Source organism: Camelus bactrianus, chromosome 14, assembly GCF_048773025.1.
Source record: "Camelus bactrianus isolate YW-2024 breed Bactrian camel chromosome 14, ASM4877302v1, whole genome shotgun sequence".
Classification (NCBI taxonomy): Eukaryota; Metazoa; Chordata; class Mammalia; order Artiodactyla; family Camelidae; genus Camelus; species Camelus bactrianus.
The window spans coordinates 42,669,956-42,692,735 of NC_133552.1; the positions used below are offsets into that span (position 1 = coordinate 42,669,956).

At 36.2% G+C, this 22,780-nt stretch overlaps 1 long non-coding RNA gene across 1 annotated transcript; it reads right to left on the reverse strand.

Moving 5' to 3' along the window:
• Positions 1 to 5,950: 5,950 nt before the first annotated feature.
• On the reverse strand, positions 5,951 to 22,557 carry LOC123613860 (uncharacterized). Its single transcript, XR_006721286.2, has 3 exons — positions 22,433 to 22,557; positions 10,929 to 11,064; positions 5,951 to 6,514 (listed from the first exon to the last, which is right to left on the reverse strand). It is a non-coding gene; the product is annotated as an uncharacterized LOC123613860 (long non-coding RNA).
• Positions 22,558 to 22,780: the final 223 nt, after the last annotated feature.

Sequence of the window (22,780 nt, forward strand, 5' to 3'; positions counted from 1 at the left end):
CTCTGACATTGTTTCCCAGCTGCCCTGGCCAGAATCCCAGAGGCATCTTTAATTCTTTTCCTGATCTCACCTCCTCTCCAATTTATCTCCACATTTTGTTGATTTTGTCTCCTTGGTATTTCTCCGGACTCTCAGATATACGCATTTTCAAGGTTTGTAATCATTTCTTGCCTAGATTCTTGCAATTTCTCATTTCCCTAGTCTTTCTTTTACATTTTCAATGAGAGTATTCCTTTTTAAATGCTAGGTAGTTATAAAAACCAAGGAAGATTTTTATGTATTGATATGGAAAGACCTCCAAGATGTATTATTAAATTAAAAAAAAAGTTAAGTGAAGATCTGAGCATAGATCTTAATTTTAATGTAAGAAAGGAGGAAATAAGAATATATATTTATATTGATTTGTGTTTGCAAGCAACTGATCAAAGTGGCTATCTGTCTCATAGGAGCATTTGGGATGAATATTTCCAGATAGGGATGGATATGAGATAATTCATTGTATACCTTGTTGATAGCTTTGAATTTTGAAAATGTGAGCATACTAAATTCAAAAATTAAAATTAAAAAATTTATCAAAAATTTAAAATATATTTAAAACTATATTTTATAGTATTACATAATTATTACATGATAAAATATAAAATAAATAAGAGTGGAAAAATTAAAGAATGAAAAACTAAGAACATTATGTCAGAGCATGCCATTTCTTTACTTAAAATATTTCTTGGGTCCACTATTACCTTCAGTACCAAGTGAAAACCAGTTAAAGTGGCATCCAGATCCTTCTAGGACATGGACTTTGCCCACTTCCACAGCCACATTTCTCTCTGCACCCTAACACAGCCCCATTCTCTGGCCTATTGAACGATCTGATCATTCATGTCACATATCAGTCTTCCATGCCCATATGTTTCCACTACTTGGAATCCCATCCCACCCAACTCAGTCTGCCTGTTCAATCCAACTCAACCTTCAAGACTTGGTTCAAACACCTCCTTTGCTCCCCCTATGTTTAATCAAGTGACCCCCTTTTCACCTTCTTTATCACTCTAGGCCTTTCTTATTACACTCCCCTGTTTGCACTATATTGTCTTAAATGACTCTTGGTCTAGGTTATGCATATATTAAAGATGAAGACTATCTTATATTCACCTCTCTATCTGAGACACACAGCATAGGGCCTGACTTAGTGCTTGTTAAATTAATCTCAACGTGGAAAATGAATGAAAAATACGTGAGTAAGCGAATGAATGGAGAAGGATATTTATAATGCATTCATCTCTCCTGTAGGACCCTGCTGTGGACCAGATCAAGCACAGGAAGGAAGGATATTATTTTGCATCTGACTGTTCAGTGCACCTGACTTAAGAGTCTTGATTTAGGTTCTGCTTCTACCTTTGATTCATGTTAGTGCCAATTCCTCATACCTAAATGAGAACTATCCTTTGAAAAGTAGTCCCAAGTGTTTTCTACCCTGACCTGAATAGTTTTGCTTTATATTTTCATTTCGTTTCAGCTTTCTGAGAAAGGGTCAATTTTTGTAACAATCTTTCCAAGTTTTCCCTGAAATAATTTTTGTTGAGGGAGATTACAAAACTCACATCTCAGTGCTAGGGTTCATCCTTGGAATAGGAAGACAGAATAAAGACAAAAAAATGTGAAGTTTTTTTTTATTTCCTTCATGAATAATACTCATGTGTAATGATCAAACAGAGCATTTCATACTCTACATAAAACTACCAAAAAGAAAAGGGCAGCTCATCATTCTGGGAATTGAGATTTAAATACTTCCATAGGTCATAGAACAAGTATCCTTCTAAAATTAGGAATTTCTTTTTTAAGTCTTGAGAATGTATTTTAATCACTTTTGGGATGAACTTCCTCGGAAAGACATGATTTCTCCAGATAATTCCCCAAAACTTAATTTTGATTAGCCAAATCTAATGAAAAAGAGATGAATAACTGATCATTCAGGCCAGATTCTAAGTAATTTGAATTCACAAGGAGTGGCGAGTTATTCTGGAACTCTGAGCAATGTCAGGCCCGCTCATCTGCTTCCCAAGCACCAAATCCTTGATACGGAGCTGCCCCAAGGGCTCTGTGGTGATGGTTGCTGCTCAAGTCTTGTGGTGGAAAAAGCCCCAGGGACTAAGCCCCAGGCCTCTGGCTTCCTTTTATAAGGATCTTGTTTCACTGGATACAGTTTTCTACTTTGATGTACTCTATTTATCTGGGCTCTGGGCCCATCAATACTGCAAGTTCATAAAGATTTTAATATTAAAGGGGGTTCTGTTCACCAACTCCACTGAGAAAATTATTCTCTTCAACCCAACTACTTGAATTCCATTGCTTGTTTTTTGCCTTTTAGGTAAAGTCTCATGCTTTGCCTCCCATTGTTTTGGGGCCAGGTGAATAAATTTGATTAAATCACAGTTTCAGAAACATTTAAAACTAAATTAGAGGACACGCACTCCGAAAGATGTCTTAGTATTAGGGTTTACAACTTGAGACTGAAGCAACCCAAAATCAAATAACTTGCCAAAGCCACTAAATAAATCTTTGTCAGTGTTACACTTTAGAAGGTTGGACATTTCTGTGCCCATTAATGTTGTGTTTAAGCTCAAACACATTTCTCTCTCTTTCTCCACACACACACAAGCACGCACACACCTCTACATTATATTGTATACAAGAAGAATATATTTTGTTATCTAGTATGAGCTGAGCTAAAAATACTAACTTTATGTTCTTAAATGTCAGAGTCCTCAGGGACATGAAACTCACAGTCTTAGTATTTAAATCTTTTTCTCAAGGGTAATTTTAATATCGATGTTGGTGTCCATGAAAGGCATCAGAAAAACAGATACAATGCCCCATTTCTTCTATTTATGCACAGAATAGCTATTAGGCTCTTGCTACCACTTACCTTTCTGGTAAAATCTAGAGCTTTTGGGGCATTTCGGTACCCTCTGTTTGGGGGATTATCTGTGTTTCCATAAAGGTGCATGTTTGGGTGGGGGGCTTTGGACTAAGAAATTAGTGCATTTTCAGTAGGATTTCTAACTAGCTCCTCCCTGGGCACAGAAGCCACGATGACTGGACAGATGACAAGCCTGTTTGTTGCATAACCTTTACCCTTTGCCAAGGAGCAACGCACCTCACTCTCTCATCCCAAATCCCTGGGCTGGTGCTGGGGTGTACCTGTCTGTGTGATTTGGTTATAGGTCCCTTCTCTGTATTTCAGCACAGTTGGATTGCAATCAGTGATTTATTAAGAATTCATCCAGTAGCTCATTATAAACCTCATCTGTAATACTGTCGTGGGCTATCACTTGAGTGGATCGATCTCGTAAGAAAACATTTATTCGGTCCTCTCTGGCAACATCTGTCAAGTTCAGGCTCCCTGTCCTTGGGTGTGATATTGCTGCTCCAGGCCAAGATAACATGGATTGGAAGAGGTGTAAATCTGACAGCCAGGACTCAAGGAAAGAAGGGAAATGAACATGCATAATAGGTTTGTTTTGAGGGAAGATAGGAATAGTCATAATGAGCCCCCAAAAGGACATCTACTTAGAAGCATATTTGAAATCTGGCATGTAAGGAGAGGTCTAGAGTTAAATATAAATTTGTTGCATTATCCAAGTGTCGATTTGTGAGGCAGTTTTAAGAACTAAATGAAAAACTTTTCATAAAACAGTGATTAGAATATAGAATCATTAATTTTCCCTTTGCATTCCATTGAATTATTTAGTTCCCCTGCTGTGGTTCGGCAGTGTTGATACCTAAATACAGAATATACATCCATTCAAACACAATAAAAGGGCATTATTGATGCCTTAGCCTAGAAATTTGCTAGTTTTATTAATACCCCAAACCTTTCTTTTCAAACTTGTACTATGTAGTGAGATTGCACTCCAAATAAAATTGCATGGAAGAGGTGTAAGATATTTAAAAGGACATGATACTGCTTCACATGACATGAAAAGCTTTGACTTACAACTGAGGACAAGAAACAATGGGGGAATTTTTTTGGCAGCAAAAAATCAAGTAATGAAGAAATCTATAGTAACCTTCCCTCAGTGGTTGCCACCATGGGCATTGGTCAACCCAAGCCCTAAGCATTCCCCTAGAATGAAGAGCAGGATTGACAGCGCTCTTTATAAGTGGAAACCTTGCAGAGAAGAGAGTCAACTTGGAATTATGAGCACCGACCAGCTTTTTGATGGGCAGCCAAAAGCCATCTTGTTGGAAATGCCCACATCTTTCCCAAACCATTTGGCTTACCTCCTGACATAATTGTATCTGAAAGAGAAATATTTAAATGGGCTGGAGGGAGGGTAATGGGAGGATTTCAATTACCAAGGTGCATACCGGATTACTTTAAATGGCATAGATGGGCCTTAAGGCAAACTCGCAATCAGGCCCAGTGGAGTTTTCCGACGCAATAAACACCCAGCCTCTCTGAAGGGAAGGTAACACCATGTGCTCTTAGGTAATGTAAAAGAAAGGTTACAAGTCAAAATGCAATTTGAGAGAAATCCATCAGGAAGTACAAATCATAATTTCAAACGTGGAATAAGGCCAAAATGATTGTGCACGCTGCAATAATGGTCAAGGGGATTTGGGTGAGTTTGAAATAATATAAATGATTTTAAAAATTCATGTCAGTATACCCTGAGAAATACGTGGAGGCACCAATAAATGGCGGTTCCAAAGTTTTAGAGCAAAATGTAATATCTCGAATATCCAGCCAATAAAAAAAAAAAAAAAATCAGTCCCTTTGCCTTTAAACACTTAAATAAAATAGACTAGAGCTTAGCGCTAAATTCCTGTTTTACAGTTCTGCTCTCACATCGCCGGCTGTGTGTGAGCACAGCCTCCTTATTGGGTGCGGAGGGGTTTGGGTGGTTCCCTGGCCAGTCACAGAGCCAACTGGAGCTGCCTAGCCATGCGGTTCTCTTTCATTGACTTACTGTTGTCCTGTTCTTTACTTTTCTGGCCTCTTTGCTTTCTTCTCACACAGATTCTCTCCTAGAACACCTCCTAAATTTGTCTTCCTCCTCCTCTTCCCACCTAAAACCCTCCCTCAGTCCTTTTCCTCTATGGAAGCATCACATTCATTTCTGCCCCGCTGCCAAAGCCCAAGGGACTAGGTGAGCATCTTCCAAACTCTTCCTTATTTCCTCTTTCAAGTCACACCTTGTGTTCTACCTACTAAGCTCCTTGACTTCTTAGTCAAGTCAGTCAGGTACCACATGTGCATTTTATATATGATTTTCTGAAAAGGGGTGTTAATAAACAAGACCACTCTAAAACAGCCTCCACATGGAAAGAACAAGAATTAAAATAATGTGATGGTACAGAAATGGGCCTCTGTGTTGATGGCACTGTAAAAGAGGGCAGAAAGGGACTCTAATGAATTTTGAAATGTCACATAGCTAACATTTACTGATCGCTTACCATGTGCTGGGTACAGAATTGACTGGTTTCATTGCCCCAGTTAACTGATGAGGACACCATTAGGGATGAAGGAGCTGAAAATTGAAGTGACTCTCCCAAGACCAGCTAGAGCTGCAGCTAATGTTAAATCCAGGCCATTGGGCTCCAGAGCCATATCTTAACCTTTACACTCTACTGCCTCTGAAAAATGAAGTTGAATAAAGCAGTTGGGAAAGTAATCATTAACTCAGAAGTATTTGGGGTATAATTAGCTTTATGGTATTTTATACCATAAGTCAAAAGGCACCAAGGAAAGTGTTACTTTTTTTTTAAGCTATGGAAAAACACCAGAAACCACAATATAAAATTTATTTCAACTCTGGAGGAATGACAATTTTCTAACTAGTGAACAACACAAAATATTACAGAGGCAAAGTCACACATTTGTCCACCACTTATTACATATGATAGTATTGACTTTTAAGCTTCATAATAATTAAAAACAATAAAACTTTAGAGACCAACAGAAGAAGAAAAAGTTTTTGATAAAATATTAACAGATTGACAGAATTCATGCCTCCAATGTATAAAAAATTTTTGAAGGGGGGAGGTAATTAGGTTTATTTATTTATTTATTTATCTATTTATTTATTTTTTTTAATGGAGGTACTGGGGATTGAACTCAGGACCTCCTGCACGGTAAGCATGTGCTCTACCACTGAGCTATACCCTTCCCCCTTAATGAACCTTAATATTTATCAAAATACAAAGATCCAAATAGCTAAATTGGCAAAGATGGTTTGCACAAGAGAAGATACAAATAATAGTGAATAAATTCATACTAGCCAGGCCACATAACACAGTATTAAAAAAATATTTATTTAAATTCATTTTATTGTAAAAAGGGTATAGAAAAATTAAATATGCTACAAAGTCCAATTAGAATGATGAAGAGATTTGAAGCAATTTCAAATGAGGAATGGTGAGTGGTGAGGCTATTGGAGAAAGAAGAGTTGGGGGCCTTGGAAAGTGGCAGGAGATGATGCCCAGATCACAGGGACTGCCAGACCTTGAACTTTGAAAAAGGATCAGAAATTAGAATGCAGCTTGAAATTTTCTTAAAAGTCACTGAATCTGTATATCTGTCCTCAGTCCTATATCCTTGACACATTAGCAGTGTGTGGTATTTCATTCTGCCCACTCACTTCTCCCTTGGTTTACATGACACACACTAACCTGGCTCCTTTTTCAAATACTGGGCCCTTACCTGCATCCTTAGTTTTCTCCTGGTTTACAATATCTTATATTTTAGAGAAAATCTTCTAGAATAAATTCTTTGAAGGTACTGCAAAATTCCTTTCTCGTACCAGAAGAGATAAGCATATTTTCCCAGTCTGACATATGAAGGCAGTAACATTCCAATACTTCCAATTTAGTAAATATTTACTATCTATGGGGTATTATGCACTGGAAACGCTGCAGTGCGTGAGCTTGATAAAGACTTTGCACTTATGAACTGACATTCTAGTGGGGAGGATACAGACAATAAACTGGTTAACACATAAATATATGAGATAATTACAGCCAGTGGAAAAAACTCTGAAAAAAAATTAAACAAATTGATAAAGTAGAATATTCTAAGGGAGCAGTACTCTGGGTTAGGAAAGTCAGGAAGATCTCTCCGAAGTGCTATGGAGCCAAGACCTAGTTGAATAACAGAAAGAAGCAAGTTTGGAGGACAAAGTCCTTAAACAACACAAAGGTCAGAGTGGCTGGAGTGTAGTAACTGAACGGAGAGGGACAAGTGATGGGGTAGAAAGACATGTAGGACCAGATCACCGGGGCCTTGAACATCATGATGATATGTTTGGATTTTACCCTTAATGTGATAAAAATCCACTGGAGAATTTTAAACGCAAGTCATTATTTTGGTTAGCGATGTTATGGAAGAATGGTTGACCACATGTAGTTTTCTCCTTTTATTCCAAAGACTTTGCTGAAATAATAGTAAAGGATGAAAAAAGGAATAAATCTTTAAGAACAATGATAAAAGGAGAGGAGACAGCCGGAGCTAAAGCAGGACCACATATTTTTGGAAAATGGAAACAGATGGACAGAAGAATGGTAACTGACTTAGATAGAAGCAGGTAATTATAACCTAAAGTATGTGCAGGGAATACCAAAGAGGAGTGAGTCAATTCTTGCTGCCCAGGACCTAAAGTCATGAGGTACTAGGGAGAGCAGGGTAGGGCAAAGGTCTGGAAATAGATGGACTGGGTAAAAGTTTGTATTGGAAGCTGTTAGTCTCCAGATGCCCCTGCCCAACACTGCATCAAGATGATGTCCTCCATGGCGAAAAAAAAAAAAGGAGCATGTATTCTATGGAGAATTTGAACTTGAGTGGCAAAAGCATCAGGGGCGCATGGCAGAGTGAAGGACATGTGTGTGCAGCTTGAGGATGAAAATAGGAGATTAATCTAAAGCCTGTAAACTGAGTAGGGTAATTCCCGTCCTCTTTTATATGCCTGTTGTGTGAATGTTGGTCTATACTCCACAGGTAAGAAACTCAGGAAATTTTGCTCAGAAGAAACTGAAAAGTACTAGAGAACATATCTTCACATAATTTCCTGACTATGAAACTTATAGTGAAGTTCACCACTTGACCATCCTGGTTATGGATGAATTCTGGTTTTCAAACACTATGAAATATTAACAAGAAGATAATAAGACATTTGAGGAAAAACCTCCAATTTATCTCTCCAATAAAAAAAGGGAGATAAAAGCTAACAGAAAAGAAAGTCCTGGAAGAAACAGAGGTAAATCAAAGAACAGTATATTTTTTAAAGTCTTTAATATCATTAGGAAGATAAGATATGTATCTGAGATCAAACTATAACAAAGGAACAAAGACAAAAATTTAGACAAAATGAAAAATACAAGAAAACAATTGGAAAATAAAGTTGACGAAATCTTCAGAAACTTAGAATCAAAAGCAAAATGATGGAAAAAAAAAAGAAAAGACAAAACTTGGGGGAATCACGGTATCTAACATTTAACTCAGAGTATTTTAGAGGCTAAGGAAAGATAGGAGAAGATATGATGAAAGAAATAACACAAGATCATTTCCTCCAATTTGAGGGTATAAATCCTTAGATTGAAAAAGTTAACAAAATTCCCAGAAGAATGAATGAAAAAGAATGAAGATTTCAAGACACACCATCATGACATATAAGAGCACCATGGTAGAGAGGCTTCTAGAAGTTTCTGGAGAAAAAAAAGCAGGTCACAAAGGAACAACATTTAACATAACATTCAACTTTTTAATACTAACAATGCCACTGACAAAAGGCAATGGAGAAATGCTTACAAAAATACCAAAGTAAAGTATTTTCTATCTAGAATCTTATACCAGCCAAATTATCATCAAGTTTGAGTATAAAATAAAATTGTTTTCAGATATATGAGTCATGCAGAGTTTTGAAAAAACTACACCCTCAAATAAAACACAAAATATATGTAAAAGGAAACTACTCTAGCTCTAGAATTAAAATATATATAAACAAATAAAATAATGAAAACTCTGACAAGTTGTTTAATAAGAAAATACTAAATAAAAATAGTAATAGGAATATTACCAAAGGAAATGGGGAATGGAGAGCTGGGTCTTCACCAACCATGAAAAGAAGTCAATAGATAGTATCCAAACAAGAAATAGCAATGATCTGCAAATGGAAAAGAATATGAAAGGAATATATGTATGTACATGTATGACTGAAACATTACGCTGTACACCAGAAATTGACACAACACTGTAAACTGACTATACGTCAATTTTAAAAGAAAAAAGGGGAAAAAAAAGAAATAGCATTTATATTATTTCAAATGTGGAAGCAAACACCAGAAGAAACAAGAAAATAAAGTATAAGAAGGGATAAGCTAAGAACTACTGATTTTCTCTGAAGTTTTTAAATACTATCACATATTTTAAGATTATGTGTATATATTACTTTGACCAAAAATAAACAGAACTTAAGGCAAAAGTTTCTTGCAGTGAGGTAGAGACTACATTGTATTAAGGCAAGACTGGAAACAGGCAGCTATTTCCATGGTCCAGGTGAGAGATGACAGTGGCTTGGATCAAAGTGTTCGTGGTGGAGAGAGAAGTGAACAGATTTAGAGTGTGTAATGGAACTGATTTAATTTACTGAAGTGTTGGTTGTGGAGCATGAGAAGAGAATCATCAAGGATGATGTCTAAGTTGGTACCTGGTGGTACCACTTGTTAAAGTAAATGAGCCTAAAGAAAAACTCTGTTAGCAAAAGCATCAATCAAGATTTCTTGACTGATGATGCCCAATATTGCTAATTATTAGAGAAATGCAGATCAAAACCACAAAGAGGTATCACCTCACACCAGTCAGAACAGCCATCATCAAAAACTCTACAAAAAATAAACGCTGGAAAGCGTTCCTGCACTATTGGTGGAAATGTAAATTGGTGCATGCACTATGGAAGACAGTATGGAGGTTCTTTAATAAACTGATTAAATAAAGTAAATAAGTAAAGTTAATAAATAAAAGTTTGGTTTTTTTAAAGAGGAAGTGGACAGCCTCTCAGATGGCAAATAAGATGAAGACAAAGAAAAATCACTGCTTTTGGAAACATGAGGAAACATGAGATTCATTATTGACTTGAGAAGGTCATTTTCTTTTATTTGAAGACAGTTAAAGATAGAATTTGGGGTGAGGAAGTGAAGACAGTCACTATAGAAAGATCTTGTGAGATTATTTACTGGGAAGGCGATCAGAAGATGCAGTGGTGGCTAGTGGGAGACATGGGATCAGAGGAGCACTTTTAAAAGATGGAGGACAATGGTGTTGGACAGATCATCTTGTGGATGTTAAGTGAAGTCCTAAGTGAGCAAAAATCCTCAATAAAAGAGTAAGTGGCCAAAGGTAGGTTAGTAATAAAAATAGGGAGAAAAAGTAGATGAGTGGTCTGATGGCATGAAGGAGTGGGGGCTTTTGATGAAAGAAGGCTAAGAAATGACTTAAAAATAGCAATATACCCTAACTCTAGGATCTGGTGTACAGAGATGCATGAGGACAAAACAGCTTTGTCCTGAGAAGGCTGCGGAGGGAGTTGTGACCTGTGGACAGACCCCTCACTTGTACTGGTCCTTCCCAAGTCAGCTATGGGTATTTTGTATTTGCTATTTTTACACAAATTGTCCCAGGTAATTTGTATTTTATTATATTATTTCTTTCCTTTCTTTAAAAGGGCTCCCCAAATTGTAGACATTTTAGGATTCAAAACCACATGGATTCACTCTTGTTTGGAGGGATAGGTGGGACAGCAGATAGTTTCAGTTAGTTTAAGAGAGTCAAGAGCGCTTAAAGGTTGACAAAACAGGGGAATTTGCCAATGATGCATTGTGAGATTCAGAGTCTACCAGAAGGACAGAGAGAATCAACATCCCAGAGGACTTACAGAGACAAAGTGGAACACAGATCATCAAGCCTTCTCCTGGAATATCTTCATGGAAGTTCCATATTAAAGTAAGGCATGCCATCTTATGAAATTTTCCCTTGGGTATAGTACTTCCCTTGGTCTACTGGTTGAACACCTTGAGACAAAAAGATAAAAATAAGCCACTGATTGCTTAATGTCTTTGTGGAGGCAAAGCAGGACGGAAAAGATCTTAATTTAAAGGGGGAAAGCAATAAATTAATCTACAGTAAAATTAATATTTTAATGCATCAAATGACACCTTTAGAAGAGTAAAAAAAATCAAAGCACAAATTGGAAGAAGACATTACTTGGAATATTATAGTACTGACCAAGGACTTGGATGGAGAATTATAAAAAGCCACAAAATTGTATGATTTTTGTTAAAGTTCATTCCAGGCTTTGCCTTATGTACAAGTTTTGTGTTATTACTATGTTTCTGCTTTATTTTACAAAAATGAGATCCTACTATATATGTTGGTTTATACCTTTTCACTCCTACTAGTTTATTACAACTAATAGATCTTAGAACCTGAAGGCACAAATAAAATCATTTAGTCAACCCATTTTTTTCAAAACTGAGATATAATTGACATATGACATTATGTTAGTTTCAGGTGTACAACATGGTATGTCTGTATTGCAAAATGATCACCACAATAAGTCTAGTTAACATCTGTCACCAAGCATAATTGCAAGTTTTATTTTTTCTTGTGATTAGAACTTTTAAGATCTATTCTCTTAGCAGATGTCAAATGTACCACACAGTCTTGTTTACTAAAGTCACCATGTTGTACATTACACCCCCAGGACATATTTATCTTGTAACTGGATGTTTGTACCTTTCGACCACCTTTACCCATCTCACCCTCCCCTACCTCTGGCTACCATCAGTCTATTCTTCATTTCTTATAGGGTCCTGGGGCAGTTAAGGGTCTTGCTTAGGGTTGCCTAACTGGGGGAGCCCTGTGTCCTGACCCTCCAGTTCTCTGCTCTTCTTCACGACAGAGCATGTCTTCCAGAGGGCCTTGCATTTATTTTTTGCTCTCACCCTAGGTTGTATCCAAATGGATGCCTGCCTCTTTTTAAAAAATATTTGTGAAAGAAGGTTTCTTAATTTCTTTCACTAGCTCATCTTTTTGGGGGTGTCCAGATTCCTGTAGGGATGAAATTTTGATGAATTATACTATCTCTTTATCCCCAGGATAAAAAAGAAAAACTCTTCAGGAGTAAAAAGCAAGAGAAACATTCACTGCTAAGAAAGGTTCAGGTTGCAAACTTCTCTTGCTTATTTATTGAGGTTAAAAGTTAAACTGGATTAGGACAATCATATTTTTCTGACACATTGACTTGCTTCTTTTGAAAACATATTTAGCTTTTTTTTCATGAATCATTTCAGTACAAGAGCCAGGAGTTACGTTCTTATGCTGAGTAGAAACACTGAAAGTCCCTTTGTGAGGGATTTAGCTAAGTACATGTATTCATTTGGCTCATTTTCCCTGCTCTGGGCTAAATTTTGAGTCAAAATTTGTGCTTGGAGCAGGAAAGGAGGCATTTAGGCTCATTTTTGTGATTTTCCATAGATAAAATTAGCACCAAATTTATGGGCCTGATAACATTGTTCTGAGCTGTGGCCAGGAAGTTTTTCTCATTATTGTCACCATTTCCTTCTCTCCCCATTCCCTCCAATTACTCTTTCTTCTGGTTCCCAAGATGTGGCTCACTTTGTGCTGGTGAGTAAGAAGAAACAGGGCTAAGTGTCAAATCAAGAGGTGCCAATCTTCAGAATAACAACAATGTGGTATTCAGAAATCTCCTTCCCAAATGGAGTGCCCTGCCCAACAAAGCTGCTTTTTGTCATAACCTATGTGACCTTTCATTTCATGTGACCCTTCTTTTTTGTAGAAGTCACAACCTCCATCTGTAGAAATTTCCATTATCATTGTCTGAAAGTTTCAGGTATGAAGCACACTTCCCATTTAGATTTTCCATAGAATATAAATATGACTCTTCAGGACAGAGAATTAAATTTCACGCCCATCTAATTGAAAAATGGCCAGAAATTACTTACCATGACATTTCCCCCTCCATAATAGGGAAGTAGGGGGAAGTGCTTTATTGTTTTTATTATTACTATAAATAATTTAGGAAATACAGACACATATATAGGAGAAAATAAAATTCTATATAATCCTACCACTGAAAGATGATTGCTGATATAATTTTGATGTATATTTTTCTTTTAAAAATTCTTTTAAAAAATTTAAAAAATGAGATTGTACCATAAACATTCTTTTTGTAACTAGCTTTTTAAAATTAAATATACATTGGCCTTTTTGTATGTCAATAAATATAAATTTACATCCTTAATGAATGAATAATATTCCATCTATAAATATACCATATTTATTTAACTAATTCAGTATTGATAACGATTGACTCTTTTCTATTTTCTGCCAAAGTGTGAATTCCAGTGACAAGTGTCTTTATATATAATACCCTGTGCTTTTCTCCAAACAATTCCTAAGAAATAATCCTGAGAAGAAGAATTCCACATCAAATGATTTGGGCATCACTAAGACCTTTAAGGCATATTATCGTATTTCTGTCTAGAAAGGTTTTGCTGATTTACATGCTCACCAACAGTGTACAAAAGTGACTTGTTTCCTTCATCTTCATCATTTAGAGACATTTTTACTCTAAAAATCCTCTCAGTCTACTAGGAGAAAGCCTTCTATTCCATTGTTACTTGACTTGAATTTCTTTGATTATCAACAAGTTTGAATATCTTTTCTTATTTGCTTTTTGAATGTCTTATAAATTTGCTTTTCAAATCTTTGCCCATTTTCCTGTGGGAAGCAATTTTTTATTTTTTGATTTGTGAGAACTCATGTATTAAGTGTAGCAAGCTTTTGTCCATCACATATTTTACACATTCTGTCTCTAGAGTTTGTTGATGGTGGGTTTGGTTTTACAGAAGATTTCATTCTTATGTTCATAATAACCCCGGCCTTTAGGTGTCATTTCACAAAGTTCTTCTAGACTAATGTTTGAAAAATAGAGAAAGAAATACACACTAGCCTCTTTATACACAGCAATGGAAAATATAAATAGATTAATGACAGAAGGGCCTCTGGATTATTAGAGGACTTCAGGATGAATATTTTTTAAGCATAGAATTTATAGAAATTTTTACTCATGGAGACTTACTTATGGCAAGTTGATGAAAGACCAAAAAATACCCCAAATCGGTAATTCACAATTATTTTGTGATGATAATTTCCTAGAACTCATTAGACTTAATCTACATTCTGGTATTTGGCCTTGACAACTATCTGTTCTTTTTATCTGTCTTTATTTCATGCCAAGATATCCATTTTTTTTTCCTGTTGAGTAATAAGTTCAGTGGAGGTAAGGCTAAGTAAATAAATAATATTGAAAAGCACAATGTTTATACCTCTATTTAAAGTGACCCAGTGACATCATAATAAAAATTAATATATTCACACTTCATAAGCTCATGTTCAAATTAACTTAGTTACTGTTTCCATAACTTAAGTTATAAAAAGTAATAGATTTGAATTTTCTCACAAAAATGTTTCTAGAATTAATTCAGAAATCTCAGCTTTTATTGGGCAAAGCATAATCCCAGTTTCTCTCTCCTTCTTGGAAATAATATAAATTTAATAGATACACTGGAAAGGAGACATGACAGGAGGGAAAAGGAAGAGCAGTCTAGACACTGGATATTTTCCATGTCACATTAACCTTTAATTCTATGCAACGAATTCACCTCCAGGGTATAGGACTTGGGGATTCAAAATGCTCAAAATGAGCTAAGTTTTAAACTTTAATAGCATTTTAGAAAAATAATTGCGTAGTATTTAGATTTTTAAAAATCACTTTGCAGCCAAGTAAAATAAATATCTCTCCTATTTCTTATCAGTTTGGGAAGGAGCTTCCAAAACGTCCAGGGAATGGCATGAACACACTTGACCTCCAAGTTCTCTGTGTTGCTCTGGTCACCAAAGACCTGGTGCAGGTTTCCATTTGCTTTGGTCCTCTCATTCCCGTAAATCTTTCTTTTTTGCTTTCTCTCTTTTGCAGTGTTATGACTCAATAATAAAATGTTAACTGGAACAATTTCCTGTGAAAACATTTCACACTCTAGGTGCCAATTTGTATAATTTACTCAGGTTGTAGGTAAAATATTCAGTACCTTTTATGGCATGGCCTCTAACCTGAGTTCTCAGGAAAATTCAAGTATAAAAATGCTTTACTTGGAATGATTGTACTTACTGTCCAAACTAGGATACTTTTAAGAGTGAAAGATTGTAGAGACTGTTACTAATGAGGCCAGAGTAACAGGAATAAACTGGAACTGTCCTGGGCAAACCAGGTCAAAGGACCAGCTTATTAGAGAAACATTATAAATATCACATGAGAATATAGTCATAACTGAATATAAAATCTTCTTGAGATTGCTTATTTAGATACACTTCTAAGAGCTCTGATATCTTAAAAAAGGAAAAGATGTATTCCATAGCAATCTCTAATCTGACTACCTTTCATTGGATTTAAGGCTTCCTTGTCCTCATTCCCAATAAGCAGAGTTTCTTTCTCTTTTCTTTTCTTCCTTCCTTCCTTCCTCCTTTCTTCCTTCCTCCTTTCTTCCTTCCTCCTTTCTTTCTTCCTTCTTTCCTTCCTTCCTTCCTTCCTTCCTTCCTTCCTTCCTTCCTTCCTTCCTTCCTTCCTTCCTTCCTTCCTTCCTTCCTTCCCTCCTTCTTGAGGATGGGGAATGGCAATCTAAAAGAAAGAAAGAAAGAAAGAAATATAGAAGAATTATAGGAGGATGCCTCCATCTGTAAAGACTTTTTTAAGTCGGTGTTTACGGTGGGTTTTTTTAGTCTGTTTGCTTGTTTTTGATGATTGTAGATGTTTATAAGCCTCTAGATAGGGACTGACTGGGCTAACACATGGTTCATATATAGTAAACATAAAAAAATAGAAATAGCTATTGGACAGCATACCTGCATATGAGTAAGCAGATAATAATCATAGTTAGTCATGCTACATATATTTTCTTTAATCCTTATAAAAACCCTGTAAGGTACTATTAACCCCATTTTACAGATGAAGAAAATGAGGTTTACTAGCTTGCTTAAGGTCACAATTTGGGATGAAACAGAACCACTTTCTGAATCCAAACTCCATGATCTCATTCTGCATGTTGTCGCTCTCTTTAAAAAGACCAGGAGACTGCCCTTGTCTTCTCTCCATCATCATCTCAAATTTCTCCGGGGTGTTTAAAGACCTACAATTACATAACATTATATATCTTTTCTAGCAAAAATAAATGTTATTTATGCCATTTATGGACTGTGTCTCCTAGACTACCTGTTACCCCCGCTTTGCCAACGTGTTGAACCAAATGGAATTATAAAAGCCTTCCACAACGGATAGTTGTGTGCTAGTGATGGGAGAGATATTATTTACTCATTCAGCTGCAAGAGTTTTAGTGTTAAAATGGACTACAAAACAATAATGTTTTCCTAAAACAGATTACAGCCCAGCCCGTTTAATCTCCCCCAATGGCAATCTGCTGTGATAGCCAGTCTATGCCACTTCTTATGTAGGTAGTATGTCTCTTGTATCCACAGTCACAGCACCCCATCTCCTTGAGCCCTACTTAAATAACAAGTAATAACAGGCCCTTGATTACCATGAAACTGTTCATAGGAACATAGTCTGATGCTGGATGAACACTGATGAGCATCACCACTCATTGATCATACATGGCACGGATACCCTCCTTAGCTAAGAAGGCTTGCCTCGCTGTGTTTGTAACCAGGAAGAAGGCTAAACCAGAGTCTCCTGAAGGAGGTGAGGTCCAGGAACACTGGGACCACTGGTCCTGAAAATTCAATCAATTATTATGCCCATTTCCATCGAGACTGACTTACAGTACACCTGCTAATAATATATTTTAGAGTCACTCTAGATGAAAGGGTATGTATTCCTGTTTGGGTACATTTGCAATCCAAATTCCTGAAGATAAAAGACTGTTAGCCTCTTTGCCAATTTCTTTATACTATCCCACGAAAGTTAGCACGCTGGATTGAAGCATCTATTAGAACAGCTTCTGTATGTATTTCTCTTCTTACTCATCCTTCTTCTCTGCCTAGGAACAGATCAACATTCTCCTGATTCTATGAAACAAAACCACCTCCCCCACCAACACAAAAAATGTTTATTTATCACTGTATATAAAAATAGATAAAAAACAAATTTCTTCTGTGTAGCACAGGGAACTATATTCAAAAATCTTGTATTAACCTTTAATGAAAAATAATATTAAAATGAATATATGTATATATATATGCATGACTGGGACATTATGCTGTACACCAGAAATTGACATATTGTAACTGACTAAACTTCAATTAAAAAAAAGAAACCCTCATATTTACTTAACAATGCCTCTCACTCAAATTCTTGCCCTATCTCTAGATTTTTTATTGTTTTGTCATACTTTTTAAAACTTTATTTAAAAGCATTTTTATGATTTATTTTTTAAATATTTGAAATAACCCCAGCCTTTCAGAAAATTGGCAAATATAATATAAAGTAGTTTTTCTCCCGGAACTACTTGAGAGTAAGTTGTGATGTCCCATCACCTCTAAATATTTATGATTTGGGAAAAAAAATCTCAATGATGTTTCTTTTCTGGATTGTCATGAGATACCACACACTGCCTGCCATCATCTTCTGTTCACCACCTTCTCCATGAAGTTAATTTTTCTTTAACTCTCATCAGGCTGGCCACTACTGCTGCCTTCCACAGGAAAGACTCCTGGGAAGAGATCCTTTCAGACCCCTTACTATGCACAGTCTGATGTTCTCATTTTCTATTTTTGTCCTCCTTGGTTGCTTTGTAGCACCTGACCACATGTTTTACCTCTCTGTACCTCTGAAATTCTGTTCTGATAATTGATTTAAGAGTTCAGGAGGTATCCTGTGAGAATATTCCATGTGTAGACATATTTTTAATGTATCTGTGGGAGAGGATGAGCTCCGCGTCCTTCTATTCCATCATCTTGAAGCCCCTCCCCTGATTCCATTCATTTGTTTATTCATTTATTCAACAAATATTTATTGTTGAGCACCTGTTACAATCCAGGCACTATGTTAGGCATTTTGTTTCTGATATTGAATATGACAGACTGAATAATTTTCCTAAACCACAAATTGGATCATGTCACTATAAGCTCGGATACTTATAATGCCTCCTTCGAAATTAAGAACAAACTTTCTAGACCTTGATTCAACATCCTCCTATAATAATATCTGAGCCTCCCTTTCCAGCCGTGCTCTCCATTGCTGCCATACCTGACATCAGTGGTTTCTAAAGAGAGGGTCAAAGACTCCCACAGATGATTTTGACCATGGATCCAGGGATCTGCGTAAGCCTCAATATTAGACTGAATAAATACTGTGCCTATCCATCCAATCTCTATAATGTTCAACATGTGTATAGATGCCGTGGCAAATTTATTCCAAAGTGAATTTGGAATAACATGTCTTTAAGTATTATTTTCTCTGAAAGAGTACTAAAAGTAAAATAATTATCATGTTGAGTGGGGGGAGCAGCCTTTTTTTTATGTTCACAGGTAGACTTCAGTTTCCAAAAGTCTTAATTCCAGTCCACTGGGACAGTTTTTTCCCCTCACTATCCTGCCTTCAAGCCTTCACTGTCTTGTGGCTTACTTTCTTCCTTAAAAATCTTACCTAATGTTCCATTTTTATTTCAAAAGTCCCCCACTGTAAGGTGTCTTTTCCTATTGTAATCTTTCCTAGCTATCATTTCTTACAGCTGTCCTGGTCCTGTGTGTAAGGCACTATGTGTTACTTGTCTTTGTGAGCCTGAAACACTTAACATGGTGCTGGCACATCACCTGAGCAAAAAAACTTGTCAGATGGATATAAAGATCATTTCATAAATAATCAGCACCATAAATTTATAACGTAAGACTTCTGCACTAGAGTCAGTAGAAATAAGGTGATATATTTCCAGTATTGTTTGCTGTATTGAAAAAATCTTGCATGAATCCAACATTATGCTACCTTTGAGCTTTGGGAACTCTAGAATTCATCCTGCGTTTAAACCATTTTTAGCCCTTAAATCAAATGCACAAGAAGCTAAATAAGCTCATGTTTATTTTACATGCACAGAAAATGTTCTCTTACAGATGATTAATATAACTATTGATCTCCAAACAGTATTGCCTGATTAATGTATTTCTATGATGGACCAGCTTATGAATCGTGAGGCAGGGCTCAGACTTGTTACTGTGTTTTGATCAAAATCTTACTCTCATTATCTACTCTACAACTTTGATAGACTTTTAAGTTTTTATTGGAGACAAAGATCCTATCTCTTTCATCTCTGTATTCCCTACTCCTTCACATATAGTGTGTGTTCAAAGTTATCTAGTAAGTGAATACATTCGTGGAGCAGCCATAGGAGACGTTCTGTGCAGACCCAGATGTTTTGTGCAGTTAAGCAAAACAGGTCCTGCATGAAAATGACTTACTATAATGGCCCAATAGATAAGATAGGCCTTCATGTATATTTATATAAGAGAAATATATTTAATTCTATTATTATGCTTTTTTCTCCCATTTTATCAGAATTCTGTGATACATCTTGTCTCACTCTATTCCCAGGAATTATGACAAGTTTTGATCAAAGAAAGATATGTACCTTCCTTGCATAACCAGCACTCAACTTACCTAGTACTTGTAGATTTGTTACAGTTAGACAAGTGTACATGTGAGAGCAGGAAGCTATAAAGCAATCCTTGGAGACTTTCCAGAATTTTAGAATATAATTTCGGCTTACATACATCAATCAAGGGAAACTGGTAGTGGAAAGTTCAGAAATCATCTTTTCCCTTGACCTCTATCTGTGATTTTCATATATTAGTGGATGGGTTCTTATCAGTGAAGATTCAGGATATCATGTCTCTGCCAATTTAGAGACTAGTAATTGTATTTTAACTGGAAGTTATCTCAAAATTAGAAGTGATGCTGCCACAGAAAGAAAAATCTCTTCTTGTCATAGTGCTAATAGTACTGAGAAAAAAATCCTGAGTCCCAAATAAGAAAGACTTTTCTAAGGAAGGGTGTAGAAAGGCAAGGACTGATGTTCTTTACGCAGTTGTGACCCTGATTCAAAGCTGCTTGGTGAAACTCACTGAAATTATCACCCCTCCCACAGCAGAGCTAGGGACAGGATTTGGGAACTCCCAAAAGAGAGAAATGGGGCCACTGTCCAAATAACAGTCATATAAACTTGGAAACTAACACCTCATGGCAGTAGGATTAGGAAATATTCCTTAAGTTCAATTGATTCTATCAAGCTATTTTTAAAAATGTTTTTTAAAACCTCCATATAGTCTTACTGGGGTGCGGTACTCATTTCCTCCTTCCTTTATCTTGGCAGAACATCCCCGTAATTGGTTTCCCACAAGGAAATGCCAAATCCTAACATCAGACAGTTATACGGAGAGCAAATAAAAATCATTCCACGTTTTCCTTTGCAGATTAATCATTATTACCATTACCCATCATATTTGTAAAAAGGTACTCAATTGCTTAATACACTTTTAATCACTTGAATATATATTTTTAAAGATCTTAGCTTTCGTCAAAATCCAGCCAAAGGAGAGATTAAAGCTTGATGGTAAATGAAATAACCAACTGGACACACTTAAAAGGTCGCTAGGCCTTATCAGAAGTGAGGATGTTTCAAGACAGAGCTCTCTTCCTGCAGCTCCTCAAATCCAAGTATGGGCTGGGAGGCACAGGAAGGCGAGGCGGTCACAAGGTGTTCCTGGCCTGGAATCTAGAGGGTCCATTTCAGGGTTAATCATAAGAGGAGAGAGAAAGATGTCCAGAGAAGAAGGTGATCTTCCGAGACTTCAGGATTTACAATCAGGCTGAACACCTCCTCTCACACTGAGCATCAAACAAGGAGCATGTACCGTTCTCAGCCATAGATGTGAGCCATAATCAGGCTGAATTTGCCATTGTCTGTCTTCCAGGTCTTCAAATCTCTGTAAAATTGTTACCCATCATTTAACTCTAGTCCTAGGATGTTGCTTGAATTTTTGTATTACTTTAAAAAAAAAGGATCAGTATGGAGAGTCCTTAAAAATCTAAAAATAGACTTGCTCTATGATCCAGTAATCGCACTCCTGGGCATGTATCCAGAGGAAACTCTAATTCGAAAAGATACATGCACCTCAGTGTTCAGAGTAGCACTATATACAATAGCCAAAACGTGGAAACAACCTAAATGTCCATCGACAGATGACTGGATAAAGAAATTGTGGTATATATATATAATGGGATAATACTCAATCATAAAAAAGAATGAAATAATGCTATTTGCAGCAACATGGATGGGCCTGGAGATTATCATACTAAGTGAAGTAAGCCATAAAGAGAAAGAAAAATACCATGTGATAGCACTTATATGTGAAACCTAAAAAAATGACAGAAATGAACTTACTTACAAAACAGAAATTGACTCACAGACATAGAAAATAAACTTACGGTTATCAGGGGGGAAAGGGGAGGGAACAGGGATAAATTGAGAGTTTGAGATTTGCAGATACTAACTACTGTATGTAAAATAGATAAACAAGGTCCTACTGTATAGCACAGGGAAATATATTCAGTAACTTGTAATAGCCTGTAATGAAAAAAATATCAAAAGGAATATATGTATATGTATAACTGAATCACTATGCTGTACACCAGAAATTAACCCAACATTGTACATGGGCTATACTTCAAATTTAGAAAAAAAAAAAAGCAAGAACTCATTTTTTTTTTTAACTTCAATGTATTTTTTTTTCTTTTCTTTTTTTCCCCTCCTTTTTCAGTTTTATTAGGTAGAAAGGGACTCATTCTTTTTTCGGTTTCATCCTGAGTTGCACTCCACATCAGATCAGCTAGAATTTAATGACACCATCTCGGGTTTTCTAGTTACGTTCACAGCAAGATGAACCAAGTAAAACGTTCAGACTTGCACTTTCAGCAATATCAGTGCTCTCTCTCCACACTGGAAAAAACAGAAATACCTTCTACCAAAATGTTGCTTTCTCTTTCCTTCTCATTCTGCCTTAAAAAACACACTCTGAATACCCACACCATTTCTTCTTATTATTACTATTATCATTATGTAAGAAATAAATTGTACTCAATCACTAAGGAGATCCAGTGTTATGCTAAAGTGGTAGAATGAGTTTCTTTAGATTTTATCCTACGTTATCAAAGACCCCAAACCTGAAAGCATCAAGTTTGACAATAGTGATCTCAAAGAGTTAGCAAGTTTAAACAGATTCATCTAAGAGTCAGGGGTATTATTTATGACAAATCATCATTTATGCAAATCCAAGTAAATGTCATCTACTAACCTGTGTCAAAACAAGGTGTTCAGATTTTACTTGATTCTTTAAGCAAAGCACATTAAACTTAAATAATGCCTCCCAGGGCTGAAACATCTGTTTTCTTAAGCAGCATGTCCTCCGTGAGAAATTCCAAGTAAGTAAATAGGACGTGAGGCCATTTTATAATTTGTGCCAAGGTAAAACCAGAAAGTACCTCCTAAGTTAAGCCAATCGAAAACAGAAATATGTGACAGGTTTTTCCACTAGCAACTCTACGTTGTTAATTCAGGTAATCCCTATTTATCTAAAACCATTTGATTTAATCTGGTCTTAGAAAATGTATGTGACTGAGTTGATGCCAAAACCAATTTCATG